The 16,442-nt window shown below is 40.5% G+C and overlaps 1 long non-coding RNA gene across 1 annotated transcript in view; it reads right to left on the bottom strand.

Annotated features, from left to right (window-relative positions):
• The window catches only part of LOC117196135 (uncharacterized), a 91,349-nt gene that overhangs the window by 49,671 nt on the left and 25,236 nt on the right, over positions 1-16,442 (bottom strand). Inside the window, exons 2-4 of the long non-coding RNA XR_007475780.1 lie at positions 8,190-9,851; positions 7,287-7,498; positions 5,921-6,405 (exon numbers count right to left, since the gene is read on the bottom strand). This is a non-coding gene — a long non-coding RNA (uncharacterized LOC117196135). The remainder of the gene's footprint in view (positions 1-5,920; positions 6,406-7,286; positions 7,499-8,189; positions 9,852-16,442) is intronic.

The following is a 16,442-nucleotide window of genomic DNA, read 5'->3' as shown; positions in this document are numbered from 1 at the left end:
CGTCGTAGTCTGTAAGCTTGGGTGGTAAATTTATCTCTCTTTTTTTTTTCAGTGGGGAGGAGAGGGGATGGGAAGAGAAGGGAGGCCAAGAACAAATCGTCTGACAACCTTTGAATTAGGTGTCTTCCCTGTATTGGAAGAAAATATTTGGCTACTGGATTAAAACCTAAAACCCTGAGAATAACAATAAATAAATAAATCACAGTGGATGAGCACCCAGGGGAGGGCTAAGTACTTGACCCAGAACCGTAAATGCAAACTTGAACTCTCTTTGAAGTCTTAGGCTTGGTCTTTGAAATTCATCCACTTTTGCATTCTGCCCATTCATGTTTATTTTAGTATGAAATAATATTCTTTCTCCTCCAAAATCTTCAAACAAAGCCCAGTGCTTCAGGAAGGTGTGGCAGGGGAACGCACAGCCCAGTTTCATGTGTCCGGGGGTTTGAATAAGCACGTATCCAAAATCTCTGTGCATTTAGAGCAACTGCTGGTCGACGATCTGGCTGCCGTGGGTGACAGAGATAGGAGTGCAGACCCTGGGCGCTGGGTGACAAAGGGATGCAGAGGACCTCTTTCCAGGGGAGGATGGCCAGAGACACTGCTGAGCACCTTGCGTAAGTCACACTAGGAACAAGCATTCCATCTTGGGGCAGGCACGCAGGGGTTGCACAGGCTGCCAACACCCTGGTGTCCTTGTTAGGGTCTGCGTTCATTCAGGTGGGCAAGGCTGTAATAAAAGAACAGACACGAGCACGCAATGCTTCAGCACAAGGGAACTGGCACCATCCACGGAGGTCCAGGGAAGCAGCTCTGCTCAACGTAGACGTACAAGAACCCAGGCTGAAGGTGGTGTGCCGTCTTTAACGTGAGGCTTCCTGGGTCGCCTGGGGGTTGCCACCCCAATCACCGGGAGAAGGAAAAGAGCATATCGGAGAGTGGGTGTAAAGTTTTCAGGCCTGGGAGTGACGCACACGGTCTCCTACTCACGTCCCACCCACTGTCAGTCATGTGATCACACCGAATTGCAAGGGAGTCTGGGAAAGGGACTCCATCTGGGTGTTCAGGAGGAAAAGGGAAACAGATTATGTAGAATAGTACTTTTATCCACAACACCTAAGGCCGGGAAATCCCACCAAGCTGTGCATATTAATTTCAGACAGACTAAATAATGAGATAGTTGCTACACGGGGCACAAACACACCTCTAGGTGATTCTAGGCCCTCTTCAATATTCCAGGTATGTTACAGAGGCTCAGCCCAAAATCAATGAGCTATTGGAAAGTTTACTGGAGCTTTTTCTGAACATCCATTTTTCTAAAAGTTTGATCTGATTCAGTTAATTCCAGGCCCTCTGTGATGCAATTAATAAAAAATACTTGTCGCTCTAAGACCTACATTTTCTTCCTAAAACTCCCTCTTTATTCCTAAAACTGTCTTCCATTTCAACCTTTTAAATTTAAGTAATAACAAGTGTCTCTCTGGAGCACAGAGAGTTCCAGTGAGACTAATTCAAAAGAGCGAATGATCCAATGGTCCTGCGCATAGATTGTCTCCCATAGTAAGTTCGCTTCCTGGCTTCATTGGTTGGGCGGGTGCAGACATGGTTTGTAGCTTTGTGAGTCAGAATGACCATTACCAGCGTGACACCTGTGACAGTTCTTCCTCTGAACTGGAACACTTTGTACTCAGATTCAGAGCCAGGGCTGCTGTGAACTGCTTTTCTGGCAGCGGGAAGGTGATATCTGCATCTCTCAACCAGTGTTCTCCACCACGCAGATTATGTGAGCTCCCGTGTCCGAGGCCAAGAGACACCTTGGATTTGTTCAGTTTCCTCACCGGACTCTTGTTTCCAGAAGGATGGCACTCATTTCAAGGCACTGGGGCTCAGGCACGTCTGGCTGCCCTTGCTTTCTCCTTCCTCTTGGGGATGTGGCTGCATCACATCGTCTTGTGTGCAGTATGCCCTGAGTTGTGCCTTTCACCTTCACCCCAAAGCATGTCGCCCCGCTCCAGAGCGCACAGCTGTGCCCTCTGTGCATCATGAAGGCCTCCCTCTATCGTAAGAATCAGGAAGCCTGCATCTGAAGGGGGGCTTTCGTGTCTCCTCAAGTCCCCGTTAGAGCCTACAGGAAAAATTACATCAGCTGCAATTGAACAACAAGCGGGGACTTCCATTTTTAGAGATACGGTTTGGAAACCAAACCATTGCAAGTATTTGGTAATGCAAGATAAAATAGGACAAATATGACATTAAGTACAGCTTGAAGGAAAGGAAAGGAAAGCCCAGAGTAAGGAATAAAGAGTAAGCTAAGGACCAAAGCAGTGAGCATGTGAGCTGATACGGCGATTGTCCCAGAGGTAGGGCTGTCAGCCTACGTAATCTTGAGGCTTGAATTTTAATACTCCTGCCAAGACGGAAGGAAGAGTTTTGGTCCCATATGAGTAAAAGGGAGATCAAGACGCCCGCAGCAAGTGGGGGCCCTTAAAGAACACACCCTCAAGGAAAGGTTACACTAGATAAATATCCACGTAAGATCACAGAGACGTGACAAGAAAGCTTGTGTACTGCTTATCACACTGGGAGTCGGAAAAAAAAAATCCTTCCTGGGAATTGGTAACTACTCTTCATGCAGATTTTGGTTCAATTTCACACTAACAGCATGGTTCAGGAAAACCCAATTTAAGAAAAGAATATGAAATTTGTTCCAGACAGTGAAAATCCCCAGGGCACTAAACTCAGGCTACACAATATTTTTACAGAGGATGAGCTCACAAAAACTCTTGTTTGTGAAATGCCTGAGGAAATAATCTGCTAGGATTAAGAGCCCTCAGACATAAAAAAAGAGTATTAGAACCTGAGAACTTCAGATAACTGTTTAATCTTATAGACTATAAAATGAAAATATGTGACATGATTAATGTCAAAAAGGAAGGAATTCAAAAAGTAAGAAAAGAATAAATCATTATCAAAAATGAAACCAGGCAAAAATGAAGAGTAACCAAATACAAGTTTTAGAAATAAAAAATCTAGTAATTGAAGTTAAAAACTGAATGGATAGGTTTTATCTGATTAGATACAGCTGATCAGAGACTCAGTGAACAGGAAAGAAAATATGAGGGAATTTTACAACATGCAATACCCAGATCAAGAGGTAGAAATTATGAAAGAGGAGTTAAGAGATATTCGAATAAATGAAAACATCCAAATATATCTAATTAAAGTTGCAGGAAGAAAGAGTCAAGAGACGGAGGAGAGTCAGTATTCATAAAGAGAATGGCTGAATATTTTCCGGAGTTTATAAAAAATATGAATCTGTGGATTCAGGATGTGCAACACATTGTAAGCAAAATAAATAAAACACGACTATACCTGAACACATGTTGGTAAAACTGCAAATCAGAAGCAAAGAGAAAAAGCTTGAAAGCAACCAGCAAGAGCATTCTTGCTGTATCTGTAGATATACTATAGCAGCAGTCATAAAAGCCCAAATACAGTGGAATAATATCTTCAAAGTGCTGGAAGAATACAACTCACAATTTAGATTTTTATATCCACTGATTCAGAAGTGAGGAAAAATTGAAAATATTTTCAGACAGACCAAGACTGAGACCACCTAGCCCAGTAACTCTCACTGAAGGAACTACTAAAGGATTTTCTTCGAGAAGAAGTAATCAAATTCAAAAGAAACAAATATAATGTGAGCGGCAATGAAATAGGTAAGCATTCAGGTAAATCTAAATAAGAATCAGTTGTATAGGGGCTTCCCTGGTGGCGCAGTGGTTGAGAGTCCGCCTGCCGATGCAGGGGACGCGGGTTCGTGCCCCGGTCCGGGAGGATCCCACGTGCCGCGGAGCGGCTGGGCCCGTGAGCCATGGCCGCTGAGCCTGCGCGTCCGGAGCCTGTGCTCCGCAACGGGAGAGGCCGCAGCAGTGAGAGGCCCGAGAACCGCAAACAAAAAAAAAAGAATCAGTTGTATAAAAATCAATGACAGTGTATATAATGTCCACTCTACCAAATGTAAAATAGATAGCTAGCGGGAAGCAGCCGCATAGCACAGGGAGATCAGCTCGGTGCTTTGTGGTCACCTAGAGGGGTGGGGTAGGGAGGGTGGGAGGGAGACGCAAGAGGAAAGAGATATGGGAACATATGTATATGTATAGCTGATTCACTTTGTAATAAAGCAGAAACTAACACACCATTGTAAAGCGATTATACTCCAATAAAGATGTAAAAAAAAAATCAATGACAGACTTCAGGAAAGAAGTGCAAAAAGTGGAATAAAATACCAGATAGCAATAACTGATTGAGGAGAGACAGGAGGGCCATAAAGTAAGGCAACCCAGGGTCTGTACATTACAAAGTGGAAGGGAGAAAGGCTGAATGAGTACAGACTTGTTAATTCAGGTACGAGATAAAAATTGGAAGGCGACCACTAGGAGAATAGAAATAGAATGTATAACTTCCAAAGCAGCAGCAAAAATAAGAAAAGGAAATTAAGAAAACTCAATCATTCTAGCAGAAAGCAGAAAAGGAGAAACGAAATTTACATACGACATGTACACATACTGTGAACAGAAAACACAAAATAATACGGTAGGAATAAAGTTTTTAAATCACAATAAATATGGGATATATAAAATATGTATTAAAATATAAGAATAAGTATAATATAAATGCCTTAAACTTTGTTAGATAGATTTAATTCAATTCATGGAGAAGGATGCAACCCACGAAAGATTTAATACAGCTCACTACAAACATGGAAAGAGTTCTCAGCCTCCCTAGTAATTAAAGAAACAATGAGTTCACATATGGATTTTAAAATGACAACCCTTAGTGCTGAAGAGAGCGGGTAAATCGGCATTCTTTGAAAATGTTGACTGTAAAGTGAATTGGAACACATTTTCTGGAGTAGAGTTTGCAACATGTATCAAAAGCCTTAAAATATACACATGTAGCAATTACACTTTGAGGAAATAATCAGATAACATGGGCAAAAATTTACCTGCAAGGATGCTCTAATAAATTATTTATAATATCAAAAACCTGAGATCTAAATTTCCAGCAATTAATTATATTACTATTACAGCTACCACCACTACTACTACTACTAATAGTGATAAAATATAATATTTATTAAGAGTTTATTACGTGGCAGGCATTGTTCTAAGTGCTTTACTGATGAGCACATTTTGATCTCCATTATAACTCTATGAGATGGGTATTATAATCATCCCCATCTTACAGATAAGAAAACGCAGGCACAGAGAAGTTAGTAATTTGCTTAAAGTTACCCAGTGATCAAAGGGAAGCGCCCCCCTCACTTTTTTCTTAGGAAGGTTCTGTTTTCAGGGGCTTGTCCCTTCCCACTTCAAAAGGCTTTTTGGGGACACTCATCATAGCCGAGAGCCGAAGGCCAAGGACAGCTGGTGCCGAGAGTCTGGTAATAATCACCATGGCAAGTACTGAACCCCCTGAAATCCCCTCCCTCGGTCTGACCCAGGCTGTTCTATTTTTGTCACCTCTGTTTAATCTTATGTCATTCCAGTGATTAAGCTCTTGCAGGAGGCAGAAGAACACGGGGGAACAGGTAAGATTATGTAGCAGGTGTGACGGCCAATCCAAGCAGTGAACACTGGGGCAGATTTTTCATAAATGCACAGTGTCTTCCCAGGTCACAGGCTACTCCAGAACCTTGCCACTGCCCCATTAGGAGGGAGAACCTATGTTCCCTCCCCTCGAACCTGAGCGGGTTCTCCAGAACGACCACGACACTTGCGTTTAGGAGATTATGCAGCCGATAAAGAACATGTTCTAGGCAATACTGTGTTTTAATAACGCAAAGCATAGGAAACAACCTGTACTGTGAATCCTCATACTGTAAACACACAGACGTATGTTAGTATAAAGTGATACTTACACAGGGACATATTTAGTTGCAGAAACAAGTATGGCTGCATCGTACACTGAAATACGAACAATCCTTACTCTGGGTACCAGGATCACAGGGAACTTTTGTCCTTGTGCTTACTTTTCACATTTCTACAAGGAACATACATCACTCATGCGATCTGAAACACAGAACTTGTAATTCCAAAGACTGAAAACATCCATGTGGTTGGTGGGGTGGGTGAGGATACGGGAGTCAGAGGAGGGAGAAGCCTCCCCTGCCTGCCCAGCTGGGTGCTTACTTGCTTCTGAGGCCTCTTGGACCCACAGAGTCCAATGTCACAGGTCACCAGCACACGACCAGCCAGGGTCTTTTCCTTCAACGCCCAGCATCTCCAGCTGCGTCTTTCGTCAGCTATCTGTCCAGGGTCAACTGCTTAGACTTCGTCCTCTTGGCCCAATCCAAGAAGACGCTCAATCACGTGGGGAGTCATACAGGCGTTTCCTTCCTGTCATCTGAGGAAATGAAGCCAGGTGTACAGTCCACAGTGGCAGACAGTGGCGATGCATTAAATGTATTCAACAATTGTTGACTGGACGTCTGCCACGTGACGGACACCATCTTTCAGGCCGAGCAACCTTGCATTCAAGGACAGTAAACTAGGCCTCTTCCAATGCACTCCTCTAGTGTATTTTTATTTTTTTAGATAAAGATCACAACAAGTTAAACTCCTCTTGTGGCAAGATTATAAAAGTTCTTCGTCTGGGAATAAGTCTTCCCTGATAAGCTCATAGGTTCCAACAGACGTCTAAGTAATTATTTGATCGTGACTAATTCCTTAATTGAGCTAATCATGCTCTATAGCACTCATGCCCATCCCCCAAATGAAATCAAGGCTGCAGCATAGAAACTGCTCAACTGCCATGCTACTGTGTAGCCGCACTTTTTTTTCTTTTTCTTTTGCGATACGCGGGCCTCTCTCACTGTTGCGGCCTCTCCCGTTGCAGAGCACAGGCTGCGGACGCGCAGGACCAGCGGCCATGGCTCACGGGCCCAGACGCTCCGCAGCATGTGGGATCTTCCCGGACCGGGGCACGAACCCGCGTCCCCTGCATCGGCAGGCGGACTCTCAACCACTGCGCCACCAGGGAAGCCCTAGCCGCACTTTTTAAGCAGTGAACCCTTAGTCTCTTTTGGATGGAAACGTCCTGCCTAATGGAAGTTTAGAAAAAGCTTCCTGCCGTTGGCATATCTTTCATCTCAGGCTTGCCCAAGTCTGAAACGGCAGTCTGACGAGGCTGGCAGTCCTTCAGATTCAAACCTGCCCTCAGGAAATACCCTCAGTCATTTGGGGTGCAAACCTGGAGAGATTCTTCCTCGGGATCCCACTTCTTACCTTTGCTGGCTCATCCTGCACCTTCTAACCCTTCTTACAAAGCTGTGTGTAGATGGACAGAACCCTTTTCAATAGGTGTGCTTCTCCTTGAATTAAAATGCTGATGAGGGCAGCCTTTTATCTCTTACAAATTCTATTCCTCTTCATTGTTGAGATGCTGATGACACCCCACTCAGTCGAGCGGGGAAACATTTCATCCACAAGAAATCAACCTGAGAAAACGCAAATAAAAATTTCTTAGTTTTTCTTTTTCCCTTGGCCTGTGTTCCACATTTATTATTTTTAAATGTTATTTATTTATTTAATGACACTTCATTTAATTAATTTAGAAAGCATCTACTTATCATAAACTTTATTTCCGTAGAATCCCTACACTGGTCTAAACTAAACTAACCTGAGCTCTAAGTAGATTATTGCTTGACTGTTTGGGTTTTTTTTTTTTTAACCCTGTAGTTGTTCAAGGTTTACACAAAATAATTTTAACTAACAAAAAAATTCTTTTTCTTACACAGCAAAGACTGAAAGAAGGAAATATGTCTCATACCCCATAAAGAAACATCCCTATAATATTTAACTGGACCAAGGAATCAACAAGCACGACCATTCTTGATCCCTGTTTCTCTCTGTCTACTTTTCTCCCTCCTTTAAAGAAACTGATAAGCATCTGGAAATCAGACTCCACCATTTTGCTCACCGTGGTCTGAAGCATCCATTCAATTCAAAGGTAGACAAAGAATAGATATCAGGTCACAATTGTAAAGACTCAGGGGATTCTGTATGTATTTGAATTCTCACTTGGGGGTCTTGAAGCTCCATTCTTTTCTATCTCTTCTGGTTTCCTTGAAGCAAACAAATACCTCCTCTCTGAGAGAAGCACGGGCAACAAGTTTCTTAAAAACTCACATTTTTCTCTCTGTGGACGGTAGCCAGTGCGAGAGCTGCGGTCTCCACCCTCTTTGCTTCTTCCAAACGCTCAAGGGCAGACAGACTGCGGTGTGCGGAGCAGACTCACTGCCTTGTGTCCGATGTGCCGCTCCCAATAAAACATTTGTTCCGTGACAAGTTAAATGTGCGCTGCCGTGTCACATGGCATCTCAGAGTTCTCTGCCATCACATGGACAGCAAAGGGTCATGAACTAGCCGTTTAATGTCTGGGTCGGATGGGCTGAGAAAACGAGCTACAAGCAGCCCTAGAACAAGCCACTCGTCCTCAGATCATCAGCTGAATTCAGGACACGTAGGGAGAAGGGTTTTCTCTTCAGTCAAGCTGAGTTGCCATCGCAGAACCTTCTGTGGATGTCAGGCCGTTCCTGCTCTGATCTTCTCCAGTGCAGGAAGCTGTCCTGACACGGATTTTGCAAGTGTCGATCGCAGAGCATGAAGGCTTTAGGCAGTACGGAGCCTATGAGACCAGAAGGAGATACAGCCATGGTGGGCAGCTCTGTGTTGGAGGTTCTGAGCAACTCTTTTCTTAATGTGTTTTCAATTTTCAGAATGTTCTGTAATGAGTATGTCTACATTTATAATTTTTAAAATGAATTTAAACAGTAAATCGCAAACTATACGGAAGAGGAAATGGTTCTTTGTAGAAAGCCCAAGGGTGCTGAGTTCTCAGGACCACAGAAGACTTCTTGTGGCCTATCCCTAGAAGGGAGATTTTCCAGAGCCTTTCAGAGCGCTGTGGAGCACGTGTGAGTAAAACCCTCTGTGCACTGACCCCGACTCCCGGGGTGGAGATCCATTACATAGCAGAGCAGTAGGGAAAGGAAAAGCTAAGTTGACTCTCTAATACTATATAGTCCATAAGTCACTCCCCTACATTAACCAATGGGCCAGATGTGCATTGGAGCAAAAGAAAACCACAGAGCTCCCTCTGCAGGCCAATGACGGTATTAACTGACCACCTCTCCACCCTCGGCTTCCTTGGAAGAATCCAAGCCCCTGTCAACCAGGATGTGGTCATTTTAAAATGAAATGAAATGTGCTGACATCAAAAAAAACCACCCTTTCTCCTGTGCATTCTAGGGTGGCAGAGCAAAACAGTATTTTAAACAAGTATAGAAAATAGAAGCAGCCCTTATAATTTCAGTTCTGTGGAAAAACTCAGCAGGGGGTGATTGAAATAACATTACCCGCTTGAAAGCCAAAACCAAGGCTGCAAGGCAGTATTTCCAGCTGCAGTGGACAAAGGCCTCATGTCCTCAAGCTGCTTCACGGAACGGGAATTGGTAAAACAAAGGTGACAGGGTCAGACGGGATCTCTTTCCTCCTTTCCCCTGTGAACGTTGGACAGCTTCTTGATAGCCCTGTACCATGCTCCCCATCAGTAAAATGAGAGTGGGCGGGGTCATGTCTCAAGATTCCTTTAAGTTCCAACAGAAGAGAAACAAATATGCGATAGTAATGATACACATTTGTCACCAAGGTATATATTAAACACTGGATGGTTTCTATCCACAAGTTGGTATCGGGGTGGAATCAGATCTGAGGCCAAGTTCCATCTCAGCTGCTTGCCACTGGTGAGACTTCGGAAGCTCACTTCTCTTAGTGTCAGTTTACTCACTGCTAAGAGTGGAAACAGTAACAACAACAGTCAGTCGTAAGACGCAATGAAAGAAAAGTCCCCCTTTTCATAGTAGCAGTAATAAGGAGAAACTAGCTAGGAATACACCCAAGAAGAAATGGGCGTGATTTATGTGATGAAAACTGGAAGCACACTCCTGAGGCAAACGAAAGAAAAGATACACAAATGGAAAAGTTACCATGTTCCTGGGAGGGAGACTCAACATCACGTAGCTGTTAACTCTTCCTAAGTTAATCTATTAATTTAATACGATCCCAATTTTAAAAACCAACCAGGTTTTTTTTTTGGAACTTGGCAAGCTGATTCTAAAGTTTATATAGAAAGGTAAATAAACAAAAAAGTAATGGGAGGGATATAAGCCCTTCAGATGCTGAAACAAATTATAAAGCTATAATTTAAACATTTTGCTTAAACAGTTTGTTAAAACCATTTGGAATGGACACTTGAATAGACAAATCAGTAGAAGAACACAGAAGGTCAGAAAGAGACCCCAATACAAACTGGAGTTTATTATATAATAAAAGTAGGATTTAAAATCCAGGAGAGAAACATGTATTATTTGATAAATGGTATTGGGACAATTAGGTAGCCATCTAAAAAATAATGGACACCTATTTCACGTGTCGTAGTAGGATAAATTCTAGCTACATCTAACATTGCAAGCACTGTAATTGCAAAAACATTAGACGAAAGCATGAGATAATTTTAAAAATACTCCTGAAATGGAAAAGGCTTTCTTGACTCTAAACAAAAAATGGATATACTTTTACCATGTAAAAATAAAACATTTCTACATGGCAAAAACCACAACAGTAAAGTCAAGAGACAAATGGCAAGCGAGAGAAAAATACAACCACTCCATGGTCGAGGAGCCAATTTCCCTAATATATAAAATGTTCTTACAAAACAGTAGAAAAGACAAGAAAGTTTTTTATGAAGTAAATAGTTTGCAGAATAGCAAATTCAAAAAACTTACTCATAATAAAGAAAATGCAAAGTAAAAGCATGACACCATTTTTGAACTGATATTAGTAAAGATTTAAAAACACTGATGCACTCTTGGTGAGGGTATAAAGTAACAGGCACTATCATACATTGGTGCGAGGGCAGTTTGCAGTACTCTCAAAATTACAAATTCATGAAACTTTTGACCCAGAAACACCACTTCTAGGAATTCATCCTACAGATACATTAATACATAAAACAAATGATAATACAAAATATTATTAGCAGCATTGTTTGTAATTGCAAAAGATTGGGAAAAAATGTCTGAAGATAGGAGACTGGTTAAACAAATTCTAATTTATCCGTTCAATGGAAATTTATGCAGCATAAAAATGGACGAGGAAACACTTGCTATCTGATACAGAACAGTTACTAAGAACTAATGACAAATGGAAGGAGGGAGGTAAAAAAGTGGAAAAGAAAACACAGGCAAACGTTTTTGCTTAAGCATAAAACTGGTGGCAGTGGCATGAAAACCTGGGTGGAGTGGGGCAAGGTAAGAGGAAGACCTTTCACTGTGTTTCATGGTATGTCCTTTTGTAAATTCTGAATTTTGGACAATGCAGAAGTTTTACCTCCGAAGAAATAAATTATAGTATAAGGGGTATGCCTTCAAGCTCGTTCCAGAGGGAGGGTTAAAGGTGATAGATGATCTATATAAACTCCACAGCACATAGTAGGTACTCAACAAGTAGTTCCTGAAGAATGACTGAGCACTGCCATCTGGGGTGCGAACTGTGTCTTGTCACAGTGGCCGGTCCCAACGCCACTCTCTCCCTGGAAGAGTCCTTCAGGCATTCAAGGAAGCCTCTGACTGGCCTTCCCCACGATTCTTTCAGTATATTTGAATCCTACGTGAAACATGACTGGCTCAAACTCTAAGTCCCAGCTATCACTTTTTTTTAGAGAGAGAAAATTGAAACCCTACTCTCATGGAGTTCATGCAAAGAAGACTGAGAAGGGAAACTGCCTTCGCAAGACTATCTTTAAGGTTTGGAGAACAAAAGCAAAAACAGAATAGATTAACCTAGACTCTGAGAGGCACTGCAGATGGTGCAGACAGAATCTGTGGTGCACATGCCAGGATTTGTTTACCGGAACAAGTGATGACAGCACTGCTCCATTATTTTCAGGCGGAAGCACTGCTAAAGCCTAGCTGGGCTTCTTAGTATCAAATCGTCAGAAGCATACTATCTTGTGAGTCAACGAGAAACGAGGCATTTCCCTTTACAGCGACACGATTGGTGGGGAGACAAGCGAGCCCCACCATATTCTAGTGCAGGGTTCCTGCAGGCTGGCCTCGACCTGTGAACCGTGTACGATTGGCCCCGACTGAGATAAGCACAGAAATGGAAAGAGAGAGCCTAGAATAGTATGTCTACTGAATCCGATATTTTAAAATTAAGCTTGCATTTTACTTTTCACTTTCTATTTCATTTTTATTTTTTCCATTCTTTTTTTTTTTTTTATTTCATTTTACAAAAACGTCAGTCCAAAATAGATTGAACATTTAAAAAACACAAGCACCGGTCCTACACCAGAGCTAGTTTGAGATGCACTGTTCTGGTCTACATTTTCTTCCAGCAAGAATGACTTCGAAGTTCCTGTAGAAACTGTGGTGTCCTACATGGCAGCCACTGACCACACACAGCTATTGAGCACTTGAAATGTGGCTGGTCTGAATTGGGATATGCTGTACGGGTAAAACACACACTGGATTTCAAATCCTGGTGCAAAAAAATGTATATTATGTCAATGTTTTAATAGAGGTTAAGTATTGATATATTGTGCTAACCAAAATATACTATTAAGATTAATTTAATAGTTTTCTTTTTACATTTTAACGTGGCTTCTAAAAGTTGTAAATTCCATGTGTGGCTTATATTTGTGGCTCACACTACACTTCTGCTGCACGTGCTGAGTGCTGCTTTAGACTTAGCCTGCTACATCTGACACAGTGTTGTGGTGCCCAGTCTTTTCGCTACATATTCATCCCAAATATCACCTCTTCAGTTAACTGTCATGAACCATGACTATAAATAAAGCTGCTTTTTATGTGACTCTTTAAACATTCACATAAAGATTTTTGTGTGAACATGGTTTATATCTCTCTTGGGTAACTACATAGGAATGGAATTGCTGGCAAGTATATGATTAACTTTATAAGAAACTCCCAAATTGATTTTCAAAGTCGTTGTACCATTTTGCATCCCCACCAGCAATGTACGAGAGTTCCACTTCCTCCTACCTTGGCCAGCACTGGGTGCTGTCTGATTTTTAAAAAGAAGTCATTTTAATCAATGAGTAGTGGTACCTCATTTATGTTTTCTTTTGCATTTCCCTAAAGACTAACGATGTTGAGCACCTCATCTGGCAACTGTGTCTTCTTTCATGAAGTGCCCATTCAAATCTTTTGTCGATTTGGTTTTTATTGAGTTGTTTTCTTATGGTTGAGTTTTGAGAATTTTTCATATATTCTGGATACAATTCTTCCACCAGATATGTGATGTGCAAATATTTTGTCCTAGTCTGTGGCTTGTCTCTTTATCCTCTTAATACTGTCATTGCAGATCAAAAAGTTTTCAATTTTGATAACATCTGATTTACCTATTTTTTTAATAGAGCATGTTTTTTTGTGACATATCTAAGAATTATTTGCCTAACTCAAGGTCATAAATGTTTTCTAACACGCTTTCTTCTAGAAGTTTTATACTTCTGTGTTTTACATTTAGATTGATAATCTATCCTGAGTTAATTTTCATATGAGGTATGCATTATGGGTCAAGACTCATTTTTTTGTATATGAACCTTCAATTTTCCAAGGATCATTTGTTGAAAAGACTATACTTTAACTGCCTTTGCACTTTTTCAAAGATGGATCTGTATCTAGGCTCTCTATTCTGTTCCATTGATCTTGTTTTTCTATCCTTTCACCAATTCAACACTGTTTAAATGACAGTAGTTTTAAATGTCTTCAAATTAAGTAATGTGAATCCTCCAACTTTTCCTTCTATTTCAGAACTGTTTTGACTCCTCTAGCTCCTTTGTCTTTCTATATAAATTAAATGTCAGTTTTTCAATATCTATAAAAAAATTCCTGTTGGGATTTTGACTGTGATTGCCCTGGATTTACAGATCAATTTGAGGAGAATGGACAATGTAACTCTATTGATTCTTCCAATCCATGAACAGGGTATATGACTCCATTTACTTGTTTTCCTTGGTTTCTTTCATCAGTGATTGTAGTTTTCAGCACACATACCCTGCACATACTTTGTTGGATTTATACCTAAATGTGTGTGTGTGTGTGTGTGTGAGCACATGCACACTTTTTAAATTGTTGAATTCCCATTGCTAGGGTAGAGAAATACAATTGATTTTTATATATTAACCTTGTATCCTGTGTTCTTGGTAAACTCACTTATTAGTTCTAGGAATTTTTTTTAAATAGCTTTTTTGGTATTTTGCTTATAGACAGTCATGTTGTCTGTGAATAGAGAGTTGTATTACTTTCTTTTTTATCTATATGCCCTTTATTTCCTTTTCTTGCCTTATTGTACTGGAGAGGACTTCCCGTTAATGATGAAAGGGGATATCCTTGCCTCATTCCAGGTCTATAAAGAAAGCATTCAGTCCTTGACAATCGAGTGTGGTATTAGCTATAAGACTTTGTAGATGCCCTTCGTCAGGTTAAGGAAATTCCACGCTATTTCTGATTTACTAGGAGTTTTTATTATAAATCAATGTTGATTTTTGGCAAATGCTTTTTCTGCATCTACTGAGATGATCATACGGTTTTCTTCTTTAGTTTGTTAATAACAATGAATAATACTGATCGAGTTTAAAAACATTGAACCAAGCCTGGCATTCCAAGGACAGACCGCACCTTGGTTACACTGGGTTCTTTTTTGTTGAGTGATTTTACATCTCTGTTCAGAAAAGATGTTGGTCTGTAACTTTCTTTACTTATAATGACTTTGATTTTGGTATCAGGGTAATGCTGGTTGTATAAAACGAATGCGAAGCGTTCTCTTTTCTGGAATAGGATGCATAGAAATGGCATTATTTCTTAAATGTTTGAAAGAATTCATCAGGTAAGCCATTTTGACCTGGAATTTTCTTTGTTGGGAGGTTTTAAACTATGAATTCCACTTCTTTGATAGGATATTCAGGTTATCTATTTCTTCTTCAGTAAGTCTTATTAGATTGTGTCTTTCAAGGAATTGGTCCATTTCATCTAAAGTGTCAAAATTGTGGGCATAAAGTTGTCAGTAGAATTCCCTTATTAGGATGCAAATGTCTCTTCTTTCATTCATGATATTGGTGATTTGTGTCTTCTATCCTTCTTTCATGGTTTATACGTTTATCAAGTTTAATGATCTTTTTAAGGAATCACATTTTTTTAAAAGTGTTTTATGAGGTATATGACTTTGAGTTAGCAGGCTTTTTCTTCTTTCAGCACCTTTAAAAATACCACTCAATTGTCCTCTAGCTTAGGTGATGATGAGTCCTGTGATTCATAGCACTGGTTCTCTGTACTATTGCATTTTTTTTCTCTCTAGCTGCCTTCAAGATTTTATCTTTGTCTCTGGTTTTCAACAGTTTGAATAGGAAATCAGTTGGGGGCTGGGTGTGCTTTGGTTTTATCCTGCTTGATGTTCTCCGAGCTTCTCGGTCTGGTATTTGTGTCTATCATTAATTTTAGAAAATTCTCAACCAAATATTTCTCCTGCCCTATTCTTTCTCTTCTCTTTCTTGGGTTCCAATTACACGTATGTTACACTATTTGTTATTGTCCCACAGCTCTTGAATGCTTTATTTCCCACTCTTTTTGCTTTAGTTTGAATAATTTCTATTTTTCATTGAAGTATAGTTGATTTACAATATTATTAGTTTCAGGTGTATGGTATAGTGACTTCGAATTTTGCAGATTATACTCCATTATAGGTTATTACAAAGTAATGGCTATAGTTTGGATAATTTCTATCAACCTATCTTCAAGTTCACTAATTCCCTCCCTAGCTACATAAGTCTACTGATGAGCCCATTGAAGAACAGTTTCTTCATCTCTGTTACTGTGGTTATTTTACCTTTAGCATTTTCACTTGATTCTTTTTTATTGTATCCATCTGGGCTGAAATTGTCCATCTGATCTTGCATGGTGCTAATCTTTTCCTATGAACCATTAGCATATTAATTATGGTTATTTTAAATTATCTGTCTGCTGATGCCAACAGCTGTGTCATATCTGAATCTGGTCTATTGTTTGCTTTTTTTTAATTGACAGTGTGTTGTTTTTCTTGTTTTTTCATATGCCTTATAGTTTTTTCTAGCATTAGTCAGTAGTGACTCATGCCTGGAGGTGGACATGCCTTTCCTTCTACTTTTAGTATGGGGCTTTGAGTCCATCAATAGGGTTGAGCTGGGTTTAGGATTTGTTGTACACCCGTCTTCAAATTCTTCTATAAATACTTGTGTTTAGGGTGGGGCTCATTTACCAGAGGATTTTTCTCAGTGTCTGCTCCTCCTTCAACTTTAGGCTATCCTTTTGTGCTATACCTCTTGAT

This window comes from Orcinus orca, chromosome 2 (assembly GCF_937001465.1).
Source record: "Orcinus orca chromosome 2, mOrcOrc1.1, whole genome shotgun sequence".
NCBI classification, from domain to species: domain Eukaryota; kingdom Metazoa; phylum Chordata; class Mammalia; order Artiodactyla; family Delphinidae; genus Orcinus; species Orcinus orca.
The sequence above is the reverse complement of the archived record's forward strand: the minus strand, read 5'-3'. Positions and strand labels throughout refer to the sequence as shown.